A 14,820-nucleotide genomic window follows, 5' to 3' on the forward strand; every position below is an offset into this window, starting at 1 on the left:
ACACTCCATCACGTCCCTCCAGCACACCAGCTAGATGTCTCAAAGATCTCATCACAGATCTCAGTGGTCTGGGCTGCTAAGACAGCTTTCCGACTTGTCTGGATTAACTCAGGATAGGGTTGAACTTGTAGACAGAAGGCATGTCATGACCCAGGTATAAGGACTGAGAACCGAGGGTGATAAATAGACCTATGTTGGGAGAGAGAAACCAGAGCACTTGCTGAAGAGGGGAAAGGAGGTAAGAGGCCACAGCACACCCATGACCAAATCACCCTGGGAGGCCTTGTATCCCTGTGTCATGAATAAAATCAGAACAAATCAAGCAACACCCTCTGGACTCGGCCCCCAAGGACACTGAGTCCTTACCCATCCATGCTAGTGCCAACTGTCTGCAGGAACATTTTAAACCCAGATCTTTTCTGGATTCCTGTCCAAAATAAATCTCTTAGGAAACTGTGGAAACTTAGGAAACATTCCCTCCCCTACCACATCCCTGCCTTTTTTTATTAACAAAGATTCTCTGGAATTCCTTATCTTTTTCATGCAGAAGCAGTTTTTTGTAGAACAAAACTTCAGCCTCTCCTCTGCTCCCAACAAATACTTCAAAACTCAGTATCATTTGCATCTTTTCACATCGGGATATCATCCATCTCATGGCTTAACATGATGAGATGATGCTGGAGGACATTATTATTTCATGTTTCTATTCTGAGAAAGATGTCTCTCTTCAACTTAACTACTAGCTGACAAAAATAATGTTGAACATCTGCAAGAGATAAAACAACTTGAATCCAATTTCCTTTCACATAGATTAAGAGCCCCATTCTCCTGTCACTTATGTAGCATATAACTCAATTTTTTGCAATATTTAAATGAGAGGCTAGTTTTTCAGGTCTGTCATGTGGATGACATAAATTTTTTATTTTGTCCCTTCCACTGATATAGTGGATATATGAGACCCTGTCAGAATGTGGCAGCTCAAAAAGGAAAAGGGGAATCACACATTAAAAAGACAGAAAGACCAATATACAAGTGAGGCTGTAAGAAAATCTCCTCTTTCAGGAATGCAAATAAGTAAATCACACAATGAGACATGTTCCATCCGGATGTGGTCTTTCAAACTGAACCTGAGTCACCTGTATGGATCAGAGAGGAAATGACCTATAATTTGTAATTAATTTGACAGTCAATATACCTAGTCAAGGCTATGGTTTTTCCAGTGGTCATGTATGGATGTGAGAGTTGGACTGTGAAGAAGGCTGAGCGCCGAAGAATTGATGCTTTTGAACTGTGGTGTTGGAGAAGACTCTTGAGAGTCCCTTGGACTGCAAGGAGATCCAACCAGTCCATTCTGAAGGAGATCAGCCCTGAGATTTCTTTGGAAGGAATGATGCTGAAGCTGAAACTCCAGTACTTTGGCCACCTCATGTGAAGAGTTGACTCACTGGAAAAGACTCTGATGCTGGGAGGGATTGGGGGCAGGAGGAGAAGGGAACGACAGAGGATGATATGGCTGGATGGCATCACTGACTCGATGGACGTGAGTCTGAGTGAACTCTGGGAGTTGGTGATGGACAGGGAGGCCTGGCGTGCTGCGATTCATGGGGTCGCGAAGAGTCGGATGCGACTGAGCAACTGTACTGAACTGAACTGATACCTAAACAGAAATGTAACAACTGTGACTAAAACAAAAAGTGGTTTGATTGGTTCAACTGGAAAGTTCAAGGGTTACTAGCTCCAGGTAATGGTTGATCAAGGACTTGTTCAAAGTCACCAAGATCTATTTCTTCATGTCATCCAGCTTCATCTTCTTTGTGTGGGTTTCAATCTCAGATAGCTTCCCTGGTGGCTCTGATGGTAAAGAACCTGCCTGCAATGTAGGAGACCCAGGTTCGATCCCTGGGTCAGGAATATCTCTTGGAGAAGGGAATGGGAAATCACTCCAGTATTCTTGCCTGGAAAACCCCCGGGACAGAAGAGCCTGGTGGGCTACAGTCCATGGGGTTGCAAAGAGTCAGACATAATTGAGCAACAAACACAATACAACAATCTCAGACACACTTTCTCCAAATGGAAAAAGTTGACTACAGTAGTTCCAGTCTTCTGTTACAAATGTATTAAGGAGAATCAACTTGTTGGGCAACTTTAAAGGTTAAGTTATGAAAATATAAACTACTCTAGATGTTTAAAGCAAAAGGACTCTAATTCAGGGAATTGGTTACCTGGGATATGGCAGAACTGAGAACCAGAAAGGAAGTAATCAAGAAATTAGAAATAGTAGGAGGCTACTGCTACTCTCAGGGCAAGTAGAACAAACAGAGAAGGTGGTGGTATTGGAACTCAGGAGTATAGGTCAACTGGATGAGTGTAGAACCATGGCAAGTCTAAGAGAAACTGGCGTCACACAGGAGAAACAGCCACTGATGGAGACGCTGCCCAAGGTAGAAGGGAAAGATGAAGTTACCCCGGCTTCTTCTACCTGCTATCCAACCTCCTGTAAACCCTCCCAGTGGACAAACCTAGTTGGAAGCCAACTGGCGAGGTAGCCTGGGATATGTAGTTGCCTATATTAGAGAGCAGGGGAATAGATCTGAGAGCAAACAGGCAAATGACTAGCACAGGATATCAGCATAAAACAGTTTCATTTCTCTGTCATAATTACCTTCAACCCTAATCAGTCTCCCTTCCCTGATCAATAATTTACTGATCAGTTTCAATCATTAAACCTCTGTCCAGTACCCAAGCAGCATGGGTTGGTACACGTCAGAGGCTGGGGAGTTAACTCTTGACCACTAAGCCACCAAGACTGTGGAAAATGGGATAAAGAAGTGGGAGACTTCTCCATTTTTGGTGGATGCCTCATTGGAGCTAAAGGGAACTCCTGGCTTACATGCAACCAGGGCTGGGTGGAAACAATCAGACAATGGAGGCTGGGGTCAGTCACATGCCGGGCCAGTGGAGAGCTCTAAAAGTGGCCAGCCAGGGCCGGGAGGACAGCTCTTGGTTAAGTCCTACTGGGGATAGAACTGGGGAACTCTCAGTAAGGTTGTATGTGGCGTGGAGGGTAAGTCTCAGCTAGAGTGAGGCAGTAGCACAGGGCTAAGGAGATAGCCCACATGATCTGGAGATAGATTACATACAAGGGACTGAGAAAATTACATGCAAGGAGCTGAGTAAAACAAAGGACTAAGGATAATGGGAGGCAGGATTCTTAACTGTCTTCAAGTATGGGAAAGGGGAAAGCCAGAATAAAACATTTCATGTCATGTTGTAACAAGAGGTATTCGTATAAACTAATGGTTTTAATATATATGGATAGAAAAAATATAGAAATTACTAGAGATGTGTGTATGTGTAAACTCATATATGTGTATATATATACCTATTATCTACCTCTCTGTTCAATACCTCCACAGCAATGAGCACACCTAGCTCCTAGACCTTGGTTTGTAGATACCGTTTTATACTAAAAGGAACCAGGCATCCACAAAGAAATAACTGATACCAGGGCCAGAGCAAGGAAAGTACAAGTAAGCTTAGACCATCTTGTGCCAGAACAAAGGACAGTTCTCAAAGAATGATAGGGACATGCTAAAAGGAGATAGGAGCCAAACCAAAAGGGTTTGGTTTGATGAGGAATAAGATAGTTACATAATCTCAAACTAGCACCACCAAACACTTACTAATTAATTTTACAGCAGAAAGATCTGGCACATAGTATCTTAACCAAGTGAAAAAAGTTAACATCCCCTGGAACAGAACAAATCAACATTATGTGCATACTCTCACTTTTGTGGTGTTGCTGGGGAAAAAATCATTAATCTAATTTTGAGGAACAATCAGACAAACTCAAATTTAGGGATATTCTCAAAGTAACTGGTTTGGACTCCAAAAGTGCAAAGACCTTAAAGGGCAAAGAAAGACTGAAAAAACTCTCACAAGTTGAAATAAACCAAAAAGAAATGATGACTAAATGCAGTATGTGACTCTTGTTTGGATTCTCAACCTGAAAGAATGTTATTGTGCAAATGGGTAAAATTTTAATGAAATCTCTGAGTAATACATTAGCAAGAAATCGGTGTCAATTGCCTGATTTTGATGGGTACACTGTGGTTCTATTGGATATCTTTTGTTTAATAAATATATACTGAAGTGTTTGGGGGTAATGGGTTATTTGCCTGCTACCCACACTTGAATGGATGAGTGAAAAAAGAGAGTGTGTGTGTGTGTGCGTGTGTTCATGTGTATGTGTGTGTGCATGTATATGTGAGAGAGAGAGAGAAATGATAAGGCAAATACTGCAGAATGTTAACTGGGAAATCTGAGTGGACAGCATATAGAAGCTCTCCGTTCTGCTTTTGCAACGATTCATCCTTTCTTACACTGTGCTTTTTAAAGGATCTTATAGCAGGACTGCCAGAACCCAGGCCTTGGAATTGCAGATATTTTAATTTTATACACTACAGTCCAATCTTCCTCTCAGTTCCAGTATGTTTTTCAAATAACTGGTCTTCAGGGGTTTCCTGCAGCAGTCCCACTGGTATCCAGGAGCAGGCCCCAGATTTGTGAGACACAAGTTTTACACAATTTGAGGAGCATTCCTTAGGAAAAAGAATAAAGAATTTCAATTTTGAAATTGGACATGAAAGCGAATATATATTTAGAAAAATTTCAAGCAACTGAAGGGCACTAAAGCTCACACTGAGTTAGCATTGGGGTGACTCCCCCTCTGCTGGAGTGGTAAAGTTCCACCTCCTGGGAGTTGAACACCTGAGAGGCGTGGGCTCAGCAAATATGACTAGCTCTTCACTGGACAGTGGCTGCTTTTGTTTTCTTGGCTCCAAAATCACTGTGGACAGTAACTGCAGCCATGAAATTAAAAGATACTTGCTCCCTGGAAGGAAAGCTATGACACTAGACAGTGTATTGAAAAGCAAAGCCATCACTTTGTCAAAAAAGGTCCATCTAGTCAAAGCTATGGTTTTTCTAGTAGTCATGTATGGATGTGAGAGATGGACCGTAAAGAAGGCTGAGCACCAAAGAATTGATGCTTTTGAACTGTGGTTCTGGAGAAGACTCTTGAGAGTCCCTTGGATTGCAAGGAGATCAAACCAGTTAACCCTAAAGGAAATCAACCCTGAATATTCATTGGAAGGACTGATACTGAAACTGAAACTCCAATACTTCGGCCACCTGATTTGAGGAGCCGACTCATTGGAAAAGACCCTGATGCCGGGACAGATTGAGAGCAGGAAGAGAAGGGGGCAACAGAGGATGGGATGGTTGGATGGCATCATTAGCTCAAGGAACATGGGTCCGTGCAAACTCCAGGAGATGGTGAAGGACAAGGAAGTCTGGCGTGCTGCAGTCCACGGGGTCACAAAGAGTCAGACATGACTTAGCCACTCAACAACAATGACAACAACACTGGCCCTTAGGCAGAAATATTTTCTCTTCCCCTGGTTCTTGCACCTTTCTCACCACAAAGTAAAAACTACGCAAGCTTGGATTTGGGCCTGAGGAAGAAAGCACCAAGACCACACAGCCTATCTGAAGTGTCCTAAACTGAAAAAGCCTACCTCCAGCCTTAGTAAACGGACTAGAAGGATGGCCTCGTCACAGCTGAATAGAAATAAAGAGCAACGATCCATCCACATCTCTATAAATGACCCAATTTCGTTCCTTTTAATGGCTGAGTAATATTCCATTGTGTATATACCATATCTTCTTGATCCATATCCAAATGTCAATAGACATTTAGCTTGTTTCCATGTCCTGGGAACTGCAAACAGTGCTGCAATGAACCCCTGCTGGCTCGGATGGTAAAGAACACACCTGCAATGCAGGAGACCTGGGTTCGATCCCTGGGTCAGAAGATCCCCTGGAGAAGGGCACTCCAATATTCTTGCCTGGAGAAATCCATCGACAGAGGAGCCTTGTGGGCTACAGTCCGTGGAGTCACAGAGTCAGACACGACTGAGTGACCAACACAGGGTATATACCCAGGAGTGGGACTGTTGGGTCAAATGATAGTTCCATTTTCTATTTCTTAAAGAAACTAGCACAATATTGTAAAACAACTATACCCCATAAAAAAGGAAAGAAAGAAAGTGTAAAGAGAAGCATGCAAGAGGCTACCATGTGGTTGAGTTGATTTCCAGGGGACCATAGCATTTTTGCCTAAATACCTTAAGAGCAATAAAGATCACGCATTTACCTGGCCTTTGTATCTATGTCTTCGAGACCTCATGGAGTGGAGATGGGGGCCAAGGGAAAGTTGGCTATTGCAGGATCTCTTCTCACTGGCCACATAACATCTCATAAATATCTATCTGTTCCTCCTACTAGCCTATGTGCTAAGATAAAGAAATGGCTGTCAGAACCCCTTCCCCTCCAACTCTGCCACTTGCATAGCAGTAATAAGCAAACAGGGGCTCATGCTCTTTCTAAGGGGTCATGTTGTTTTCACTTAGCTATGCAGGAAGGAAAAGAACAGAACTGAAAAATGGGGGTAGGGGAGGAGGACCCAGATAGTCAGACTGGAAATACTGCTCCCTCTGCTAAGCACTTCACCAAGATGAAACTTTGCTTCACTTTTACAACACAACTCATCACATAACTGAGACAGCTCATAATATGATCCATCATGCCATGGTAGTGTCCTTGGATGCTACAAAAGAATACGTGTGGCTAGATTGCCAATTTGTTATTTTTAGTTCTTGAAAAATTTGACTATGGGGGGAAATTTCAAGAAAATCACCCAGTCCCCAGCCTGTATATAGAGCACTTAAAGCACATCTATCAGTCAGAAGCACCGATTACATCTGTGGGCATTCACAGGTGACCGAAGGATATTTCCCAGCCTTCTCCCATCCATCCTGTTCACATGGGCTTACAGTAGAGCTTCTTATGTGCGTCATGGAGCCTGTTGGGTGAGAGGAGACTTTGCATCTGTTTGCTCTGGCAGAAGTTTTCACCTGTTGATCTTCACATGGCTGGTTTATTCTCAAACTCTAGATCTCACCTCAGGCTTCACCTTCTCAGAAATCTTTCCTGTCACTGTATCAGAAGTCATGTGCATCCCCAACAATCATCTCTGTCACCTCACCCAGCTGATTTACTTTATATCCTTCACCACTGTGTATGCCATTTATTGTCTCTTTCCCCTAACTAGGTAAGGACTTTGTCCAGTTCATCACTATATTTCCAATGGCTAGCACAAGGCCGGGCAGGCAGTGGGTGTCAGAAATATTGCTAATTCAATAGCCGTGGAAAAAGGTGAAAAAGCAGAGAAAAACAGGGACTCGTGAGCTGAATGAGAACAGGTGGGTATGTCATTTCTTTTAATAAGTTTCTTTTATGAACAAGGCCAAAGTACTGAGTACCTCCAAAGGGACTTATGATTGAAGAATGAAGCCTGAAATAGTTCTCAAGATGAGAGATCACAGTTTCAAAAACATCAACTTACTTTTTCTATCTCCAATTTGTTCTGCCAGCCTGAGATCTCCAGGAACATAAAAAAATATGAGAGGACCAAAAACACTTTGCTATGGTGGCTGAAAAAGTGGCTCAATGATGATAAGAACCCATGATGAACAATCTATGGTAGGAAAGCTGAAAAGGACCTGTGGTATAGAATTTCTGTCCAACTCCAGATGTTCAAACAACCCCCTGGCCACCAGCTACGAACTATGATAAGAGTCTTTGGGTCACAGATTTTTCTAATTATTCTATATTGTTAGCTATTTACCATGGCTAATCTGTGCTCTGCAGTAGCAATACTTACTAAGCAAACCCCTACTATGTGGCAGGCACAATGCTGAACACTCAATCCCTAAGTCAGGTTTAATTCCATTCCACGCTTTATACAAGGGTTGTCGGATCTTATACACACAGTCCCTGCACCACAGTCTAAAGTGATACAATTAGAATCCTCCGTTGTGTGTGTGTGCGCGTGCGTGCACACTCAGTCACTCAGTCGTGTCCAACTCTTTGCAACCCCATGGACTGTAGCCCACCAGGCTCCTCTGTCCATGGCATTATCCTGGCAAGAAAACTGGAGCAGGTTGCCATTTCCTACTCCAGGGGAACTTCCTGACCTACATCTCCTGCATCTTTTGTATTGGCAGGCGGATTCTTTACCACTGTGCCACCTAGGCAGTCCTAGAATCCTGCGGCTAGAAGCTAAGACATATATGACAACAGCTATTTACTAATCTAGCATCCCCCTCAACTCTGTGAGATTCAAGCACGAGTTAGGAGACAGATCCTTCAGGCTGTGGCTACACTACCCGAGCTGAGTTAGGAGACAGATCACTTCAGGCTGTGGATACACTACCCGAGCTGACAATGAACTACCCAAGCACTGGTCCCTCGCGTTGGGTCCTCAGTGAGTACTGATCTAAGCCAGAGACAATCAGGTAACCAGAGATTACAATGGAAGAAAAAAGCTAGAAACTTCCCCACAACACGAGGCCTCTAAACTCAGATTAGGACTTCCCAATCCAGAGGAAAGGAATTAAAAATCCAGCTCCAAAAATTCTTAACCAACTGATAGGCAAAGCAGAAAGTCAGATTCAACTTCTACGTGTGTTCAAGAACCTGTCCTCTTGCCTCCACCCCTAAAAACCCATTCCATTCAGGTATTACATGGGTGTACAATATCAGAGATATTATGGGCTTCTCTGGTGGCTCAGCTGGTAAAGAATCCGTCTGCAGTGCAGGAGACCCCATTTCAATTCCTGGGTCAGGAAGATCCGCTGAGAAGGGACAGGCAGCCTACTCCAGTATTCTTGGGTTTCCCTGGTGGCTCAGCTGGTAAAGAGCCTGCCTGCAATGTGGGAGACCTGGGTTCGATCACTGGCTTGGGAAGAAGGGAAAGGCTACCCGCTCCAGTATTCTGGCCTGGAGAATTCCATGGACTGTATATCCATGGGGTCGCAAAGAGTCAGACATGACTGAGTGACTTGCACTTTCACAATATCAGAGAACCTTTCAGATAAAGTGCTTGTTTTAGAGGCTCCACCACACTAGTAGGCTTTTTTGTTGTTGTTGTTGTTGTTGTTGCTGTTCTTGTTGGTACCACACTCTTATCCAAAAGACCTTAAAGCCATTGTTGATTTAAAACCTAGAGCCCCTGACAGAAAGTTCATTTAATTGATGAGATTACCTGACTGTACCTAAAACTTTACATCTATCTCCAAAAGAGACCGTATAGGTCCCAAAGACTGGAATTCGTGCTCCTTGAAATAGCCGGCACAGAGAGCTGTGTGCTGTTAATCCTGGGTGTATTAAGAAAGGGGTGCTGTACAGTCTACATTGGTTGAGATCAATTTCAAATGGCAGCACCATCCTCCCAGCTGAAGGGCTGAAACCAAGCTCTATGATCTCATATCTTTTCTCCTTACTTCCTTGGTTGCTGGCGCACTGGGTAATAAACAAGCTGACACGTCTATTAGTCCCTCAAATAAAATTAGAATGCCGTGGGAATCTAGGTGTGCTTGCCAAGGCCATGCTTCACATTTTCGAAAGCTGCCGCCTATGTTAGAAACGACAGTATGGCACTCAGGTTAGCACAACAGCCACCATTTTGCAGTCTGTTGCCAGGGTTCTACATACATATCGATAGTATCAATAGTGCCACCAATGGAAATCTCTAGTTTGGAACTCAGGATCAATCATTCAGCACAAAGCTTACAACTGTAAGGTTTTCTGACAAACACTAGACTTTAAATGCACTTAATTATTAACAGGAAATTTCTACCTGAAATAACTGTGATTAGGATGAGGTAAAAAAGTGTTTCCTAAATAAATTTTGTACATGGGCTATATACACAGCTTAAACCCACTGGGGAATTGATAGCTCTCTACTTTCCTCTTCCCTGCAAATAACTGGGCTCAAGAGAGATCTAGAAGCTTGATAGTTAACCTTGAAAAAAATTAAACAGTTGTCATTAAAAATATAATTATTTCCTAACAAATTTTATATAAAATTCTTAATGTTTCTAAGCAAATTTATTGTTCTCTATTTTTAAATGATTTTATATAAATATTATTGGCAGTGAATAATTTTATAATTTAGTCTTTAGTTACAAAAATATTCTGATGGGTCCATGACTGAATCTGAGGAAAAATTAACATTTCGCAGAATGGGAGACAATGACTGGCATGACTCCGAGCATCCCTTTTTGGGAGAATGGGAATATCTTACTGGGAAGAATTTGTTGTTGTTGTTCAGTTGCTAAGTCGTGTCCAACTCTTTGCAGCCCTATGGGCTGCAGCACACACCAGGCTTCCCTGTCCTTCACCATCTCCCAGAGTTTCCTCAAATTAATGTCCATTGAATCAGTGATGCTATCTAACCATCTCATCCTCTGTCACCTCCTTCTCCTTTTGCTTTCTATCTTTCCCAACATCAGGGTCTTTTCCAATAAGTTGGCTCTTCTCATCAGGTGGTCAAAGTATTAGAACTTCAGCATCAGTCCCTTCAGTGAATATTCAGGGTTTATATCCTTTAGGATTGACTGGTTTGATCTCCTTGCAGTTCAACAGACTCTCAAGAGTCTTTTCCAACATCACAATTAAAAAGCATCAATTCTTCAGCACTCAGCCTTCTTTACAGTCCAACTCTCACATCTGTACACGACTGCTGGAAAAACCATAGCTTTGACTTGATGGACCTTTGTCAGCAAAGTGATGTCTCTGCTTTTTAATATGCTAAGTTTGTCATAGCTTTTCTTCTAAGGAGCAAATATCTTTTAATTTCATAGTTGCAGTCATCATCTGAAGTAACATGGGAACTCAAGAAAAGAAAATCTGTCACTGCTTCCACTTTTTCTCCTTCTATTTGCCACGAAGTGATGGGACCAGATGCCATGATCTTACATTTTTGAATACTGAGTTTTAAGCCAGCTTTTTCACACTCCTCTTTGACCATTAAGAGCCTCTTTAGTTCCTCTTCACTGTCTGCCATTAGAGTGGTATCATATCCATATCTGAGGCTGTTGATATTTCTCCTGGCAATCTTGACTCCAGCTTGTGATTCATCCAGCCTGGCATTTCACATGATGTACTCTGCATGTAAGTTAAATAAAACAAGGTGACAATATACAGCCTTGTCGTACTCCTTTCCCAATTTTGAACCAGTCACTTGTTCCATGTTTGGTTCCAGCTGTTGCTTCTTGACCTGAGAAGCATACAGGTTTTTCAGGAGGCAGATAAGGAGGTCTAATATTTCCATCTCTTTAAGAATTTTCCGTAGTTTGTTGTGATCCACATAGTCAAGGCTTTCACAGTCAATGAAGCAGATGTAGATTTTTTGTGGGGGAATTTCCTTGCTTTCTCTATGATCCAACAATTCTTGACAATTTGATCTCTGGTTCCTCTGCCTTTTCTAAACCCTGATTGAACATCTGAAGCTTCTTGGTTCATACTCTTGAAGCCTAGCTTGAAGGGTTTTGAGCATTACCTTGCTAGCATGTGAAATGAGTACAACTGTACACTGGTTTGAACATTCTTCAAGACTGCCCCTCTTGGGACAGGAATGAAAACTGACCTTTTACAGTCCTGTGGTCACTGCTGAGTTTTCCAAATTTGCTGACATATTGAATGCAGCACTTTAATAGCACTGTCTTAGGATTTGAAATAGCTCAAATGGAATTCTGTCACCTCCACTAACTTTGTTCATAGTAATGCTTCCTAAGGCCCACTTGACTTCACAGTCCTGGATGTCTGGCTCCATGTGAGTGACCACACCATCATTGTTATCCAGATCATTAATACTTTTTTTTGTATGGTTCTTCCGTTACATTCTTGCCATCTCTTTTCTGCTTCTGTTAGGTCCTACTGCTTCTGTCCTTTATTATGCCCATCCTTGCATGAAATATTCCCTTGATCCCTTCAATTTTCTTGAAGAGATCACTAGTCTTCCCCATTTCACTGTTTTCCTCTACTTCTTTGCACTGTTTATTTTTTAAAAACCTTCATAAATGGGAATCTTTATTCATAGGAAGAATACTTGCATCTTACTGGGCAAAACTTCAAGAGTTCACATATGTATAGAAGGATATATGTAGACACTGAGTAGCTAAAGGAAAGTAAGTTTTTACTACGTAAGTGACAATTATTAAGCCATCATATCATTCTATATAATATGTATTACTATGTATATTACTGTTAGTATTATTTTTCCACCCTCAGTTTTCCACACTGGGGTGGGGACTTTGCAAGCCATGTTTCTTCTTTGTCAGCTGGCTTCACCTTAGATCCTACCAATGTAGGACTCTGCCAATGGAGAGACTGTAAGGCAGGAGGAGGGGGAAGGGACTTGCTCATTCCTGTTTGCCTGCTGGTATTCCTGTTGGTTTGAGCCATCTATGACCCTTCACCCCAGGCATAAGAAGTTGGTTCTAGCAACAGTTTTCCTTGTTCAGCTTCTTTTCACAGTTTCAGAGCCAGCCTCCTCATACTCTGCTCAGCAGCAGCAGCAGCAGAACACCAGGTTCCTCAAGTGCCCTTATCTGGGGTCCTGGATATGGGGAGCTCTGCCTTCTAGGTCCTGAACTAAAGCAGCGGTTGGGTGATGCTCCTTCCTCAGAGGCACAGTCCCTGCTCTACAATACTTCTCAAATTTCTAAAAGTGAAAGTGTTAGTCGCTCAGTCCAGTCTGACATTTGCGACCCCATGGACTGTAGCCCACCAGACTCCTCCCTCCGTGGAATTCTCCAGGCAAGAATACTGGAGTGGGTTGCCATTCCCTTCTCCAGAGGATCTTCCTGACCCAGGGATCAAATACAGGTCTCCTGCATTGCAGGCAGATTCTTTACTGTCTGAGCCATCAAATTTCTAGGTTCTGACAATTCCAAACTCTTCCTTTCTCAGTTATTATCTCTGAAATATACCAGCATTTTCTGTCATGGTTTTTTTTTTTTCAGTCCTGCAACACATATTGCCAATTTCTTATATTTTTCCTTTAAAATAGCTAGTGTGGCTCCCCATCTTCCCAGGTCCTAATTCCTGAGTGCAGCAGGTATCTTCAGTGGGGGAAAAAGTGTAGGAGAAAATGGGGACTGTTTGTGGTCAAAGAACATTAAGAAACACTAAGTTAAGCAAAGTTTAAGAGGTTTCTCTGCAACAGGACTTCCCAGAGTCTATGCATATGCTACTGTACACTACAAATTTACAAGTGACATTTCCCAAACTTAGTTAAGCATGGAACCCATTTGCTGTGACATATGTGATGAGATTAATGCTCTATAGAACAAACATTCAGAAATGCTAGACTCAAAAAATAGGTCCTGGAACTCTCAGGAAAACTTCTCTATTATCAATAGCCTAGCACCTGGTATCCTGCATTATCCTGCCCAATAGAAGGTACTTCATTTAAAACAGAATAAAACCTCAGACAGCCATTATTCATTTCAAGCCAGGTCCCCACAGACACAGCAAAAAGGAGAATAGAAGCAATTCTTTTAAAAAGAAAATAGCAATATTTTGGTGAATATTCCAGATACTTGGATAGCTAAAAAACTGATCATAAAGTACATTTTCATAACAGTTTCAGCTTAAAGAATGACCTTTAATCTCTTTATATTGATGTATTCTTGATAATTTTTTATTAGTGAAAATTCTATCCAGGCCTCTGATCCAGCTAGCTGTACTATTTACTTCTTCAGTCTCCTGCAACTGTGGGTTCCACTAAGTGAAAAAAAACCATTTCCTTTTTATAAATCAAATAGACAACAATTTACATGTTTAGCACCAAAGGAATTTGAGGCACCAAGGATCACCATATAAAAGCCCTTTGTGGTCCAGTCTGCAGCCAAAATTATGTAGAAACTATCTGATAAATACAGACGCTGGAACAATGAACTGCTCACTGTCTTTTGCTATACCTGCATCCTCATCATCATCACTCTCCCTTCTTTTCCACACTTTTCCCAGCTTTCCTACCTTGCAGACCCAGCCCACTGGTGTTCCCATCATGAAAATCCTCTCCAATCACTCTAGTCCACTAATCACTCCCTCTGCTGAACTCTGATGGTACTTATTGTTTGCAACCCTAATTTGGGTATGTTATAAATACCTTAACTTTGTGTCTATCTATCCACAAATGTAATTTCTGTGTCTCCAAGTGAACTTTAAATTCTTTGATAGCAAGAACCATGGGGAACAGCTACAATAACCACAACTAAATATGGTCTGCAAAAGGAAGAACTGGTTTCTGATTTTTTAATTTACTCATATGGAAAGTATTATACACTTACCAGCATTCACAGATAAGAAAGAAATTATATGAACTCCAGATTTCCAGGACGGCAGTGAGCTGTGATGTCAATATGAACACCTGCCTGATTTAGAAGAGCCTAGTGCCTTGCTTGTAACAGGTACTCAATAGACAACAGTTGTTGATGATAATGCTGTTGCTGTTGCTAAGTCGCTTCAGTCGTGTCCGACTCTGTGTGACCCCATAGATGGCAGCCCACCAGGCTCCCCCGTTCCTGGGACTCTCCAGGCAAGAACACTGGAGTGGGTTGCCATTTCCTTCTCCAATGCATGAAAGTGAAAAGTGAAAATGAAGTCACTCAGTCCTGCCCAACTCTGAGCGACTCCATGGACTGAAGCCTACCAGGCTCCTCTGTCCATGGGATTTTCCAGGCAAGAATACTGGAGTGGGGTGCCATTGCCTTCTCTGGTTGATGATAATGACTATCATGGAATTAGAATATTTGGGATTCCATTTGGGATCTCAGATGATATAGACTAAAGATGTGCTCATTTGAACAAACCTTTATTAAGTTCCAAGTATAGAAAGAATAGACA

This window comes from Bison bison, unplaced genomic scaffold (assembly GCF_000754665.1).
Source record: "Bison bison bison isolate TAMUID 2011002044 unplaced genomic scaffold, Bison_UMD1.0 scf7180017864218, whole genome shotgun sequence".
NCBI lineage: Eukaryota > Metazoa > Chordata > Mammalia > Artiodactyla > Bovidae > Bison > Bison bison.